Genomic DNA, 16,006 nt, shown 5'->3' on the forward strand with positions numbered 1-16,006 from the left:
CTATTTCTATATTAAATAAGCAATCATGACTTTTCTTTCCATCCGTGACCTTGCCTCTCTCTTATTGTATATCTCACTAAAATCGAGAATCATTAAAGTCTTGTCTCCAAGCAAACCTTTATTTATTCTACCTCTACTTTATGTCATATCTTAATCAAGTAAATGTTGTCCTTTATCACCTTTCTCTCTTCTCTACATATCCATATCATCTTTTTTTTGTCCTTAACTCTCCATTCACGAATTTAGAATCCCTCCACATAGAGTAAATTATTTTCAAGATCAATCACTCTCTTTTTTTGGTTCAATATGACACCCCATACTCTATTAATGGCTTCTCTCACTAGTCGATAAACTCATCCATAGTAAAATCTATATATTTCAATAACTATGTCCTCCTCAATCTAATATAATACACTATCCTCAAACATTGATTTGATTTGTCATTCACAAGTCTCTTAACTTACTACTCACGGATTTCCTTATTTGACTAAAATCTAAAAATTACTCACTTCCAATGTCATTCATTTCATATCAACAATTATTTTCTTCTTTCTATTTAATCAATTGGTTCATCTCTTACCATTCCATTCGAACTTTTCTATCCTTATACAAACTTTATCTCGGTTCAAACTCGCTCTCCTTAGTTCTTTTTTTTTACAAACTCTTGCAATGGCTTCTTCCTCCTCTACCAATATAAACACCTCCGCCGATCTAAGGTATCCTGATTTGTTTCACAACTACAACTCACTCTGCTCTCGCCCCATTCATGAAGGAAAATTGATCAACTTTGACGACTTCATGTTCTTCGACTTAGACACCTATCTCCCTGAACTCAAACCTCTCATAGGATCTTCATCTCCAGCTGCCTATTATCCCGAACTAATCCAACTGTTTTATACCAACTTCTCTACTGATCATGAACAAACCTCAATCACCAGCAAAGTCCGAGGACAACTGATGATTTTTTATGCTTCCGACCTAGGAAGAATTCTAAACCTACCTTCCACCGGTACCGACCTTAACACCATAGTACCAATCGACCGATCGGTACTTTGAAAAATACTTCTCTGCACCAACTGCTACCAACTTCCGTGGCACATGAGGAATCTCCAACCTCATGCTCAGCTACTTGCCCAGATTCTTCTCCACAACGTCTATCCCAAGCGTCCCCGCCAGGGATTAGTTCCTCGAAAAATCTCTCTTCTTATCTACGCAATCCTTTCTTCTCTTCCGATAAATTGGTCATCCATTATTTTCGACCTCTTTATTCGTTATCAAAAATTTGAGCCTCTTCTTTTTGGGTGTTTTATAACTCCCATTCTCACATACTTCCAAGTACCACTTCACAACGAAGTCATCCTCCGTCCCTCTCACGTCCTCGATCGTACCACCTTCAATCTAAGGTCCCTGCACATGCCCGGCTCTGATGAAGCCGATCCAATGTCCTCCTTCAATTACTTTTCTGCTATAATGGATATCGAGCAAACTCAGGATCGAATCCTTCGTAATCAAGCCCTGTTGCAGCAGACTCGCAAGCAGAATCGCGCCAACCGACCACCTTCACCTTCTCCACCTTCGAGATAGACTCATTTTTTTTATATATATATTTGGTCTGTAATAACTTTCTTACTCTGATCCCTCCTTTTTGTCCATGACAAAGTTGGAGAAAACCTGTCTCCATTATTGGAGAAATATTCTCTCTTTAAACATTATTTCACTTTTTTATCATATTATTATTTCTATGCATAATGTCTTTTTGACAGGGGGAGCATATTTTGTCATCATCAAAAAGGGGGAGAATGTTGAGAAACTCGGTTTTGATGTCACATAATATGATACACTGTCTCATTTGATTTTATATGATATGATAATATATTCTCTTGAAATAATGTTATATTATGACTGAATATGTTTTGCCATAAATCTAACGAGTATTTGATGAAAGGATATCTCACCCAATAAGGATGGAGACTTCTTGTTCAAGTACAACTATGGTGCAATCATACTCCTTGAAGAAAAAGCTTGATGAGCCATGCTTTCCTAAAGTTCAAATGAAGAGATCGGCTACCTCAAGATGAAGATTTTTTTCTTCTTTAGAGTCATATGTAACAGAACCTTCAGGAACTTGCATATTGCATACTCATTCATAAACACTATACCATAAAAGTATACGATAGTTTCAAAAAGCTCCTTTTTGAAAACCAATAAGTGTACCTTCTTACAACCTTTTATGAAAAAGATATTTTGTCATATAATAATTGTACCTTCTTACAACCTTTTATGAAAAAGACATTTTGTCATTGTACCTTATACTATATACAAGACAACATGAAAAAAGGAATGTAGGAAAAAGACAAAAACATAACATCGACTACATGGAGAAAACAAATAAAATATGTTTTTGAAAAGACTCTAGTTTTCCTCTTTAAAGAAATATTTTTTATAAGAAGAAGACAAAAACATAAAATCGACTACATAAGAAAAACAAATAAAATATGTTTTTGAAAAGACTTTAGTTATCTTCTTTAATGAAATGTTTCTTAATACAAGAAGAAGACAAAAACATAAATCGGCTACACATAAGAAAAACAAATAAAATATGTTTTTAAAAGGACTCTAGTTACCTTTTTTCATAAACCATAGAATGTCGACTTACTTGAAGTCATCATTCTCTCTACAAAGCATTAAATGCCTTCTGTAACAAATCCTTGTTAAATATCCTTCTCAAAGAATGTCGACCTTCTTTTTGGTCCTCATTCTCTCTAGAGACTTTGAAATACACAACATAAAGAAAACACTTGACATGACTATGTACAAATAAATATCTCAAAGCACTCATAGTACTTACACTCATTTAAAGTAAAGAAGTACTAATGTACCTCAAATCATTAATTAGAATAAAGACAAAACTACAACCCAATGTTCAATGTACTATTGTAAGAAATAGACTTTTTACATAAAATATGTATTACCTAAAATATTACAACGACTAGTGTACCCTCTATTTCACCTTTATGGAAAAAGGCATTCTCGAACTTCTCTAAAAGATGTTTTTGAAATGACCTAACATTTCACATTTCAAAAAGTTACAATTCCAAAATGTAACGACTACTTTTTATAAGCTATATAAACACACACAAATAAACTATTCAAACATGGAATGAAATAGACGTGTGAGCTTACAAAGAGAAAAATTTCTATTCGTGATTTGAAAAGAGAGCCTCGAAAAAGAAAGAGAAAAAGAAAAAGAACGAAAAGAGAAAAAGTCAAGTCCAGCTCTTTGACAAAGAGTATCCTCTGAGTGACAAACAAAACATTCTTAGAATCCTTCATTCGTGCATTCATATCATTCTGAAGGTTCTATAGGAAGTATTGTAACTCTGTTATTCACTGTATTCCTTCTTTGTTTAAAGAAGTAGACCTCTGTGAAAGAGGGTGTTGCCCTTCTCTGTTGAGAGAAGAAGACCTCTTGGGAAGAGGGTGTGCCCCTTTTCTGTTGAGAGAAGAAGACCTCTTGGGAAGAGGGTGTTGTACTATTTATCCGGTAACTCGGATGTTATAGTGGAATCTCAAGTGGTTTGCTTGGGGACTGGATGTAGGTCTGGATATTAACCGAACCAGTATAACTTCTGTGTTTTATGTGTTGTGCCTTATTGCTTAATTATTTTATTTTATCAATCATTATCATATTTCACTATTCACCCCCCCTCTAGTGGAATTTCACCCATCCCTGAGAAGCACGTGCTGCAGATAATCTTCAACAATTTCTCTCAGCCCATGAGGAGCCTCATTGCCACTTCTCCAACAAAGTCCTTTATCAAGTTGATTGAGCGAGCTGGATGGCTGGAGGCAGGAATAGAAAATGGGCTCTACGAGGGCATGCCTCTAGTCAAGAATATCCAAGACCAAAAGAAGAAGGCACAATTCGCTCATTCAGTTGATACCTGCAGCAATAATCTTGGCAGTAGCAACAGAGGAAACATAAATAACAGCGACAATGGCCCGAGGGTAGATCAGAACAAGGGGCAGAAGGAAAGATCTTTAAAGAACAATGACAAGCCATTTCTGACTGGCCTCCAACCAAAAGGGGATCTTCAAGAGAAGCCCAAGTACATCAATTGGGAGAAAGATCGAGTCTTCACTCCATTAGATCAAACTTTGGAAAAAGTTCTGGATTACCTGTTAAAGCATGGGATGATCAAACTCCCTAAAATAGCGGATCCTCCCGTAATCTTGGGAAAATTTAAAGACCAATTCTGCAAGTACCACAGGGCAACAAGACATGACACAGAGCACTGCTTTGTCCTCAAGCATATGATACAAGACTGCATTGACAGAAGTGAGCTGGTGGAGGACGAGGAAGAAGAGCACCCAACAGTCCTGACAAATCCATTTCCGGATCACTCCAAGAAATGAGGATGCCCAAGTTTTTTTTTTCTGCACTGTCATTCCTTTTTGTTAGTCGTCTTGTAGGGGCAAGTCAGCCCAGTCTTTTTGAATCCTTTCCTTTCAAAGTTCTTGTAAATATTTAGTTTTGTTGTCAAATCTTTGCTTATCAATGAAATGTCAATTTTCTTATATCCAATACTTCTTTCTTTTGGCATACTGGGGCATTAAATTCCTGTTCTTTTTCAGAATGTGGGACAATCCTGACATCATTCATGAGAGAAATGATATTACCTATGAAGGTCTTTTAAAAATCATGAAATTTTGAAAATTTCTGCGAAATCTTCACCATGATAACCGAAAAGTTCAAATGTTTTTGGTCCAACCTTTGTCAAAAATCAACCCTCGTGTTGATCATATTTTTAAAACCATTGCATTGAAAAATCAACCCTCGTGTTGATCATATTTTAAAAAATAGGTTTTCGAACCATTACATTGAAGAATCAACCCTTGTGTTGACCATATTCTCCAAAAATGGGTTTCAAATCATTATATTCAAAGATCAACCCTTGTGTTGGTATTATCTTCCAAGATTGGTTTCAAATCATTATATTAAAAAAAAATCAACCCTTGTATTGATCTTATTATCAGTTTCAAACTGTTATCTTCAGAAATCAGATCTATTGTTGAAGATCAAAAAGTAGGTTTTCAAATCATTGCCTTCAAAAAATTGATTCTCATGATGATCTCTCATGTTTGATTCTCTTTCAAAGATCAGATCTCGCGCTGATCATTCTTCTTGCAATCGGTCTTCTTCCCAAAAATGATTTCTCACTTGTCTTTCAAAAATGAACATTTTCCCTTCACATTGAAGATCCCATATCCAGGCAGGATCAGACAAACTCGTTTTCTCAAATCTTATAAATTTTCAGTTAAATCTTGTTATCTTTATCAGTTTCATTCATTTTATTCATATTTCTATCAAGTTTACATCAATTTTATCAAATCTTATCAAGTTTTATCAAATTTTTCTCAAATTTTATCAAATCTATATCCTTTCAGGTTAAGGGATAAACCTGACCCTCGTTGTCTGAGGTGTTCCCATTCAGGATAAGAGATAAACCTGAAACCCCTCATAGGAGCAATAATTGTGATCATCGCAAAATTTTCCCTCTCTTGTGGTTTCTCTCTCTTCCTTCTATTTTCCTTTTCTAGCCTCTATTTTCCTTTTTTTTGAAGGGAGAAAATAGAAGACAGAAAAGTAGAGAGAAGAGAAAAGAAAGAAAGAGAAGAGAGAGGAACTCTTTTGCGGGGTCTCACTTGAACTTAATTTGAAAATATTTAGAAATTTAACTCGCCTCCGTTTTGAAAATTTGCGGGAAAATGAAGAGACTGGATTCGCTCGTCAGTACGAGGTTCGACCGTTCCTGGCACCTTTACCAAAGGTAATCGAACCAAGGATCAAATTTATGCCTTTTGCTTTGCCTAAATATTATCTAAGAATTTATCCTAAGTCTAAATGCACAAAGAATCATGCTTGTGCAATGCAAGAATGTATGCTCTTTTTGAAAAGATAATTTGAAAATTTTCCAAGTTTTTTGAGAAAGACTTGATAATAGAATGAATAAATGATTTCTGAATGATTGAATCTAACTTAGAACTTGAGATAAATCAGAGAAATTCTAAGTCTTTGAAGTAATTTAGAGTTGGGAAAATAAGATTTTGAATTTGAAAAGAACGATTGGGAGATGAGTGATGAAGCTTTGAAATCAGAGATGGATTTTGAATTTGAATTTAGACATGGATTTAAGAGAAAGAAATGAAATTTGAAGTGATATTGAATTCTAGATTTAAAATTTGAAATCAGGATGGATTTGAGAAAATCAAAAAAATAGAAATGGATTTAGGAAGTTCAGATGAGATCTGAAAAATGGATTTGGATTTGAAATCTAGAATTGGGTTATGGATCCTAAAAAAGATTGGATCCAAGATCTGGAATCCAAGATGGAATTGGATTTTGAATCTTAAAAATGGATTTTGGATCTTAAAATGGGTTTAGGATCTGAAATCTGAGATCCAAGATAGGGTTGGACTCTAGATCCTAAGATGGATTTTGGATTTGAAGTTTGAGATCCAAAGTGAAACTGGGTTCTGGATCCTAAAATGGATTTGGATCTGAAGTCTGAGATCCAAGATGAAATTGGATTCTGGACCCTAAAATGGAATTGGATCTGAAGTCTGAGATCCAAAGTAGAATTGAGTTCTGGATCCTAAAATGGATTTGGATCTGAAGTCGAAGATCCAAGTTGGGATTGGATTCTGGATCCTAAATAGAATCTTGGATCTGAAGTCTGAGATCCAAGATGAAGTTGAATTCTGGGTCTAGAATCCAAAATGGGAATTGGATCCGAAATCTGGAATAATTTGGATTCTAACTTTGGTTTTGGATTCTGAAAGTCCAAATGGGGCTTTTGAAGATGGATCTGGGTTTTGAAAACCTAGATTGAATTTAAAATTTAGAAAAGACTTGAATTTTGAGATTCAGAATCAATCTCAAAACTTGGATTTTGAATTTTGAGAATCAAGACTCAAAATGAACTCGATTCGAAAGCTTGATTTTTAGAATCCGAAAATGAATCAGAGATTTCAAAGTTAAATTGAACTTTGAAAATGGAATTTGGAAATGGAATTTTGAACATAAAATTGAATTTTGAAATCTCAAAGTCAAATTGGACTTTGAAATTGAAATCTAAATCTTTGAAATAAGGTAGAAGAATGAATTGAAATAGAGATTGAAGAAAGATATTTGAGATTACTTGGATTTTGAAAAGAATTTTGAAAATATGATGCAGTTCTATCCTAAATGATGAATGAATTTAAATTTTGAAATTGGATTTGAAAATCGTATTTCATTCTTTTAAATGAATATAAATAAGATTGAAGATATAATACACTCGTGACTATGGTCATTAAATGTATTATATAATAATCACATAGAAATTCAAAAGAAGAATAAAATACATCTTTTTGGTGCTTTTATAGACTTTACAATGAAATTAACTCTCAATACACCCTGACTATGGCCATTGGTATATATATTGAATTAATTTTAAATTAAATTTTGATAAAAGAGAAAAAATATTTAAAGAAAAATGATGAATTTTGAAAAGGATCCAGTGTGGATCCAGTGTTATTTTATAAAAGATAAAAATCCTAAGCTTTGTTTACATCCTGACTGTGACCATTGATGTAAATCTTCAACTTAGGATTAATTACCTCTTACGAAATGGTGCACGTGCCATTCGTGATTTTACAATCGTGAGATTTTGGAAAATAAAGGTAAAAAGCATGAAAACAAACAATTTATGATATTTATAATGCTCATTCATCCTAATCTATGCGTGAAAATGCAAATTTCTCATTAATTACATTCTTGAAATTGAAATGAAAATAATAAATTTCTAATCTAAGAAGAGTTTTGGCAGATCTTCATATTTCCTGCAAAACAGAAGTTAGCACAAGACGGAAATACAAAGAATCTAAGATATCATAGTGAAACTAAAATAATATATATATACATATATGCTGATGGCGAAATACATATAAAAATGTATGTACAATTCTTAATGTCAATGCTAAATGATAAAGGCATATGGCATTTTTATATTTGGTGAGAAAACATGTATGTATATGCAATGAGGAATATAGGAGCTAAAGTGGCAAGTGCCATGTGTATAGTTACAAGACATGGTTGTATGTTGAGGCCATGGTGACAGTGTAAAATGTTGTGGAGTGGGTAAGCAGCTGAATGAGGGAAGGAAGTGCAGCAGTGTGCGATGGAATATTGAGGTTGTTGCAATTGCAGCAAATAGCTGGGTGAGACTGGTGGTTGAAGTGTTGTTGGTGGCAATGTGAATGGGTTGGGAGAACTACAGCAGTAGCTGGTGCAAGCTGGATGGTAAGGGGTGAGTGCTATGTGTGGTTTGTAACAGGCAAGTAGTGGGAATGAATGGAGGTTTTTGCGGGGGATGTGTTGAAGATGTGTTGTGGTGCTATGTAGCAGGAGCAGAAACGTAGGTGTGGTTGGACTGTAGCGGAATGACAACAAGTGGGTATGTAGGATGGGGATACTACAAGTAATGTAGGACCAACAGGCTGGCTGAATATATGTAAGTATGAGATGGTGGTAGCCACAGGGAGTCACCACCATATTACTTATGGTGTTGAACCAGATTGGCACAAAGATGTAATCTAGTAATGTAGCTGGAAATGCTGTGTTACAAATGCTGAAGGGAAGAAGCTATAGAGATGATACAAAAGATGCTGGGATGCAGTTGCCTAGGTGATGGTAGGTGACAATTAAAGTATCGTGAGCTACAGCAGCCATTGGGCTGCTGCTCGCATGCACACGCAGGGGTTAGGGATGGAGTGAGTGATGCGTGATGAATAGTCACTTTTGTAGCAAATATGCGTGACATGAGGTGGAAAAGGTAGGAATAAAATAGGTATGCTGTAATGATGTTATAAGGTAAGAGCAGGAGTTTGTGAAAATGCAGGTGGATGTTGGAAGTGGGAGTGTACAGGTGATGATAATGTGTTGGAAATGAGTGTACAGGTAAGTGTAGGGTGATAACAGTAGTAATTTTGCAGGAAGATGATGACAGCAAGGTGTTGTTGGGATGCGGTTGCAAAATGTGGAGGAGATGGGGTCGAAGACAAGGTGGTATAAGGGAAAATGTGAAGATATTGCAACAAGTAGGAATGTTGCTGAAATTTTAGCAACTATGGGTATGACATGGTAAGGAGGTTGTGGACGAAAGATGCAGCAATATGCTAATGTAAGCGAGGAATGAGGTATGTAGGTGCTGTGAATAGTTACTTTTGCAGCAGGTTTGATGATGTTTTGTGATGACAGAAGACTGATATAAGATAATGAAGAATCTAACAGTACAGGGGGGGGGGTTATAATCTACACATTTATGAGATTGCCTCTAGGAGGCAACAATTTCTTTCAGCAGATACAACCAAAGCAGCAAAACCAGTATCAATCTAAAACCCAGAACAACTTTGCTTTCGGCAGTACGCTTCGTCTTTGAGCTCCTCTTATCATGTATGACAATCGCCAGAAGGATCATAACCATACCAGGTTATGATCACCTCAACTCTTTGCAATGGCAGTGAAAGCATGACATAATTTTCAAGAAATCCTTAAGGAGAATACACACCTCATGATTAGTAACTTGAAAGGAAAGCTAGAAGGCCAAAAACAATCATTTCTAAGAGTCATACCAGAAAAGAGCATGTCAAATCAAGTCAAAATTTTATGTTCTAGGAACAAAGCCAAAGAGATTATCCAATATAACTAAACAAATTCATTCGGTCTTATGGACTGGAATTAGCAGACCATGTTACAGACTGCAAATTTCGAGCTTCTTGAACTATCAAATTGCTCTAGTGCCTCACCGGAGAAAGAAATTAACCTGCCACCATTAGGAATGCCCATAGTTCAAATGAGGAATGCTGAAGTTACTGAATAAATCCAAAATTACTTATAGAAATTGGTGGAACGACTCCAACTGATAATTCCAACAAAGCAATAAGCAAAAACCTTATAGGGTGCATAAATTCTTAATGTTGTATTGGAATTCTTACCCCCAAAAACAAAAAAAAAAATATGCAACTACTTTAATCATTCTCAAAGCCTCCCTAAGTTATGGTTTTCATGCGCAGTGATCTCTATTGTGACATCATGCCCACATTAGCTATTAATTTAGCTTTGGCATCAAAGTGGTTCGCTAGTTGGGAAAAAAAAAACCATGACTAAATTCTTAAAAAGACAATAAACTATAAACATAACTTTGGTACAAATAACTATATTAAATAAAGAACATGTCCAAAATTATGATGAAAAGACAAAGACCAAAAGAGAGACCAAGAGAACAAGAGCTTCCAGAAATAGGTTTGCATATGTAGATCCCACAAGGCAGAATAGATAAAGAGGTACTAAGGACCTTTGAACATCCAGAATTCTTCAGAGATATCCCTCGGAACGACAGTCTTGATCTTGTTTAATCTTATTGCAATGGTCTATCAATGTGTGAGGAATAAACATCTGACTGATGCTTCAAAAAGGAAGCCGTGAATCAGATTTATCCAAGGCAAAAGATTATAGGCAACAAGCAATCAGATACAACCATTAACCTCACCATCAAACTTTGGCAAAATGATTTAGAACCAATCCATCTTTTTCTTTTGATCACTGTCCAGAGCCTAACGAACTTTGGTAAAATGATAATCAAGAGGTTGCACTTTATATTAACCAGAGAGAGGTATTAGAACTTATAACACATAACTATTCCAACCCACGTGATTGACCAAGATTTGCTTCCACGATGGAAATGATGTTCCTGATGAAGAGTATTGGTCGATTGGATTGCAAGGTTTTGGTTGGTGATTTAGACAAACAATAAATGAATCAAGCAAACGAATCATGCAAATAAATCAAGTAAACAGTAAAAGAATTAGATAATTGAACTAAATAAACAACAAAATGATAATGAAGGTCCTAAGTGAATCAGCGAAGAGGGTAAACCTGGGATGTAAAGGGATGCAGAGTATTAATCTCTGATTCAAGAACCAGATCGCCGATCCAAGTCTTAACCTCTGCTTCATATTAAGAACTGATATTCACTTGATTCAATAGCACATTCGACGCCTTCTTCAACAACAATATCCTTCAAAAGGCAATCAGGATTCCAACAAGATTCTAATAACAAGGTATTTGGATCAAAATTTTATTCAGCATAGGTCACTATAGAATTCTGGCAGATCGCTTGCAGCAAATCGTTGCTGGATTGTGATGAACATTTTTTTTTGTTTTGGTTGGAGCATCCACATCTGATGTTGTCGCCAGACTGCTATGAATTTTGAATTCTTAAATCGCAGATACCATTGAAGTTTCGGTCGACAATCGGAAATAAGATCAAAGATCGATCGAAGCATAATAACGCACCAGTGTTTATCCAAAAATTCAATTAGTCAAATCCTCAGAATTTTATAATTTTACTTGATTGATTGCCCAGAATTTCCAGCAATCAAAAACACCAAACATTTACCAGAACGAAATAAAAGAAGAAAGAAAAAAAAAGGGGAAAGAAAAGAAGAAGAAGGAAAAAAAATGAATGTAGGAATCAGGGGATTCCATTAATGTTGCCTATCTATGAACCGAATTTGCTATATGAAAATCGGTATCATAGAGGGTGCCTTTATGGGATGGAGTAAGGAAAATTTCAAAGAAAATCCAGATATATATACATGTATAAAAGAAAACAAAGAGAGAGAGGAGACTCACTGTGGTTTTGCAGGGAATCTAAAGGAGCTTCGAGTGGGATGCAATGGAATCGATGGAATGGAGGGATTGCTGGTTTTTCCCCCCTTTTGCTGAAGAGGAAGAGAAGAAGGAATGAGGAAGAGGGGAGGAGAAAATAAGTCAGGAAGGGTGAAGATGGATCCCTCTTCTTCTGCTGCGTGATCCTCTTTTAAAGATGAAGAGGAGCATTTGAGAAAGGAGTTGGTTGAAGATCAATGGTGGAGGGAGATCCCCGAGTGATCAAAGGCGCGAATGAAAGGTGGCCGTTTGCAATTTTTTCAAATTCCAAAAGTGGGGGCTTCTTTCAAATTTTTTTCTAAAAGGTGGTTTTAAAAAGTGATTTTCAAAAAGAGGTTTTTAAGAAATTTTCTAAAAAATAGTTTAAGATGAGGTTTTTAGTAAAAATTATCTTCAAAAAGCTAGAAATATTCATTTTTCTCGTAGTTTTTCCAATTTTTTTGGTTTTTTGTGTTATTTTTTCATTTTTTTGTCTTTTTGGAATAAAAATCTAAGATTTTATGAGAAAACAAAGATTAAACACTAATTTTTTTGTATTTTTCTAAGAAATATTTACAAAAGTGTTTTTCCGAGAATTTTAGGCCATTTGGGGGAAAATTCTTCAGAAGAATGGGTTTGGACCCAAGTTTTGAGAAAATGTTCGAGTTTTAAAACTCGAATCGAGAAATGCAACATGATGGATCCAAACAGATGTCGGATGGACTGTCCGAGCTATTTAAAACTATTTTTGGTATTTTCTATAATTTTAATTAAAAGTTGGACAACGAGACTCAGATTTGGATCTGGACAATAGATCCGGATCCGAAATCAATTTAAACATATAAAGTGAATTTAATTTCAGTAAAACTTGAGAAATGAACTGAAATTTAGATTTAAAAGTGACTCAATTGCTCAGAAAATGAAATCAGAGGCAAAAAGGGAATATTTAAAAGATTTTGAAAAATTTGGGGTGTTTACAATAATGCTACCTATGAGAATTCTTTTGCAACACAAGTTTCATCAATCTTTATTGATTTTCTAAATTTATATCATTTTCTCTTCATTAATTTTCCTTAAAATTCTATTCTTTTCCCATTCAGTATAAGGGATAATCCTGAGACCCCTCACAGAAGCAACAAGGCTACCTGTGAGAATTCTTTTCAAAAATAAATTTTTCATAAAATTATTCAATTTTCCCCACTTTTTATAAATTTTATTCTTCTTCCCTTTCAGGTTAAAGGATAAACCTGAACCTCGACATTCGAGGTATTCTTTTCAGGATAAGGGATAATCCTGAGATCACTCATAGGAGCAACAAAGCTACTTGTGAGAATTCTTTTATAAAATAAAATTTTCATCAAATTTCTTCAAAATTTCTCCATTTTTATCAAATCTTTCATTAAATTCTATCTCCTTCTATTTTCTCAAATTTTATTCCTTCTTTTCCCTGTTCAAGATAAGGGGTTAAACCCGAAAATTGGACCGCATACAACTAACTGTGCTGGTCCATCTAAATCATAAATCATAAATCATAAATCATAAATCATAAATCATGTCATATCCCTTCTAAAATTCAAGTCTCAGATATTATTTTCCCCTTCAGGTTAAGGGATAAACCTTAATCATTTTCCTAAATTCTCATCAAATGTCTATTCTATTTCCCCTTCAGGTTAAGGGATAAACCTGAATCATTTATCCTAAATTCTCTTCAAATGTCTATTCTATTTCTCCTTCAGGATAAGGGATAATCCTAAAAACCCGACAATCATTCCTGCTTCGATCTCCAAATATCTTTAAAAATGTCGGTCTCCTTCCCGATTCTCAGTTGGAAAACCCAGTGCTCGCACTGGTTATTTTGCTAAATTTTCAAAAGACCAAGTTTATTTGAAAAACCCAGTCCTCGCACGGATTACCTCTCCAAATCTTCAAGTCTAAAGATCAAGTTCATTCACAGTCCATGTACTATTTGTCCCTCAGAAAGTTTCAATCTTAGATCAAATCATTAAATCAAAGGTCGTTAAATAAAAAGTCCCAGCTACTTCGCTGGTCGTTAAATGAAATGTCTCAGCTACTTCGTTGGTCGTTAAATGAAATGTCCCAGCTACTTCGTTGGTCGTTAAATGAAATGTCCCAGTTTCCATTGGACATTAAATGAAAGGTTCCAGCTCCTTCGCTGGTCGTTAAATGAAATGTCTCAGTTTTCACTGGTCGTTAAATAAAAAGTCTCAGCTACTTCGTTGGTCGTTAAATGAAATGTCCTAGTTTTCACTGGTCATTAAATAAAAAGACCCAACTACTTCGCTGGTCGTTAAATGAAATGTCCCAGTTTTCACTGGTCGTTAAATAAAAAGTCTCAGCTACTTCGCTGGTCGTTAAATAAAATGTCTCAGTTTTTACTAGTCGTTCAATGAAAGGTTACAGCTCCTTCGCTGGTCATTAAATGAAATGTCCCAGTTTCCACTGGTCATTAAATGAAAGGTTCCAGCTCCTTCGCTGGTCGTTAAATGAAAAGTCCCAGTTTTCACTAGTCGTTAAATGAAAGGTTGCAGCTCCTTCGTTGGTCGTTAAATGAAAAGTCCCAGTTTTCACTGGTCGTTAAATGAAAGGTTCCAGCTCCTTCGCTGGTCGTTAAATAAAAAGCCCTAGTTTTCACTGTTCATTAAATGAAAGGTTCCAGCTTCTTCGCTGGTCATTAAATGAAAGGTCTCAGTTTTCACTGGTCGTTAAATGAAAGGTTTCAGCTCCTTCGTTGGTCGTTAAATGAAAGGTCCCAGTTTTCACTGGTCGTTAAATGAAAGGTCCAAGTTTTCACTGGTCGTTAAATGAAAGGTTCCAGCTCCTTCGCTGGTCGTTAAATGAAAGGTTCCAGCTCTTTCGTTGGTCGTTAAATGAAAGGTTCCAGCTCCTTCGCTGGTCGTTAAATGAAACGTTCAAGATCCTTCGTTGGTCGTTAAATGAAAAGTCTCAGTTTTCACTTGTCGTTAAATGAAAGGTCCCAGTTTTCACTGGTCGTTAAATGAAAGGTCCCAGTTTTACTGGTTGAAATTTCCAAAATCATAGATTCAACTCAAGGTCTCATCCAAATCTATATTGAGTGATTATTTCACACAGAATTCGTGAAAACTTTGCCAATTTGTTAAAAGCATGTGTTGGTTCCAATATTCTTATTGCACAAAAGAATCACCTCAAATTATCTCTAGTATTTTTTCCAAAAGGGTGAAACTTTTTGTGAAAAAGGGATAAAATTCAAAAATTTTCCTTGTTGATCAACCAAAAGGATGAAAGAAATATCCTCAGTATGATTAGCAAAAGAAATATTCAATGATGTTGAAAAGCCAGAAGCGAATTGATATTGATCATGACTATGACGCATGTTTAAAGATGGCTATCTAACAATGAGGTAGTGAAAATATCTTGATCTATAAAAAGAATCCACTCAATTCATATCTTCTCATTCACTTAAACTTGCAATCAAATATCTGCAAAAGGGATCTCTCAATTGTCGTCAAGATGAAGACGAATATGTGAGCGAGACCCCCGGGGCCAAAGAAGACCTGGATCATCTCCGAGATGAAGGAGTTTGTGACAGATCCTTTCAGGGAAAGTTTAGATCACCGTCGAGATGAAGACGGATGCGATGAACCTACCGACAAACCCTAAAGGATATTTGATTTCTGCTATCATCTAAAGACTTTTTGAGCCAATATCATCAATAGAATTCCTGAGAAAATGAAGGATTAGAACATCTCCAAGATGAAGGAGTTTGTGACATACCCTTCCCCGAAAAAGAGAGAAAAGTCAGGACATCTCCAAAATAAAGGATGATGTAAAAGCCTGAGAAAGCCCTGAATGAATAAAAAGGAGTGCAAAAAGATCATCATGGGAAAACACCCAGATATCAAACTGCCAAAATTGCCAGAAGTCATCTTTTCTCATACAAAAATTCTTTTATCAATATCTTTTCATTACTTGCTTTTATGAAATTAAGAATATTTCTTATCTTCTCATATCAAGGAAATGGATAACTTCCTTGAAGAAAATCATCATTGCTAAAATTTTGAATTTGACTCTTAAGACCGAGGAGTTAACCTCATTGGATGAAATACTCTAGGTAAAAGAGGGAATGTCTTTCGCACATACATGCACAAATTTTTAAAAGCGTTTTGAGTCAATTACAATTTTATCTTATTGACAAAATTTTCTAGATATTTCAAGAATGAAATAAATATTCAATATCCATTTTGATGCAACCTA

Source organism: Nuphar pumila, chromosome 8 (assembly GCF_984573655.1).
Source record: "Nuphar pumila chromosome 8, dmNupPumi1.hap1.1, whole genome shotgun sequence".
Classification (NCBI taxonomy): domain Eukaryota; kingdom Viridiplantae; phylum Streptophyta; class Magnoliopsida; order Nymphaeales; family Nymphaeaceae; genus Nuphar; species Nuphar pumila.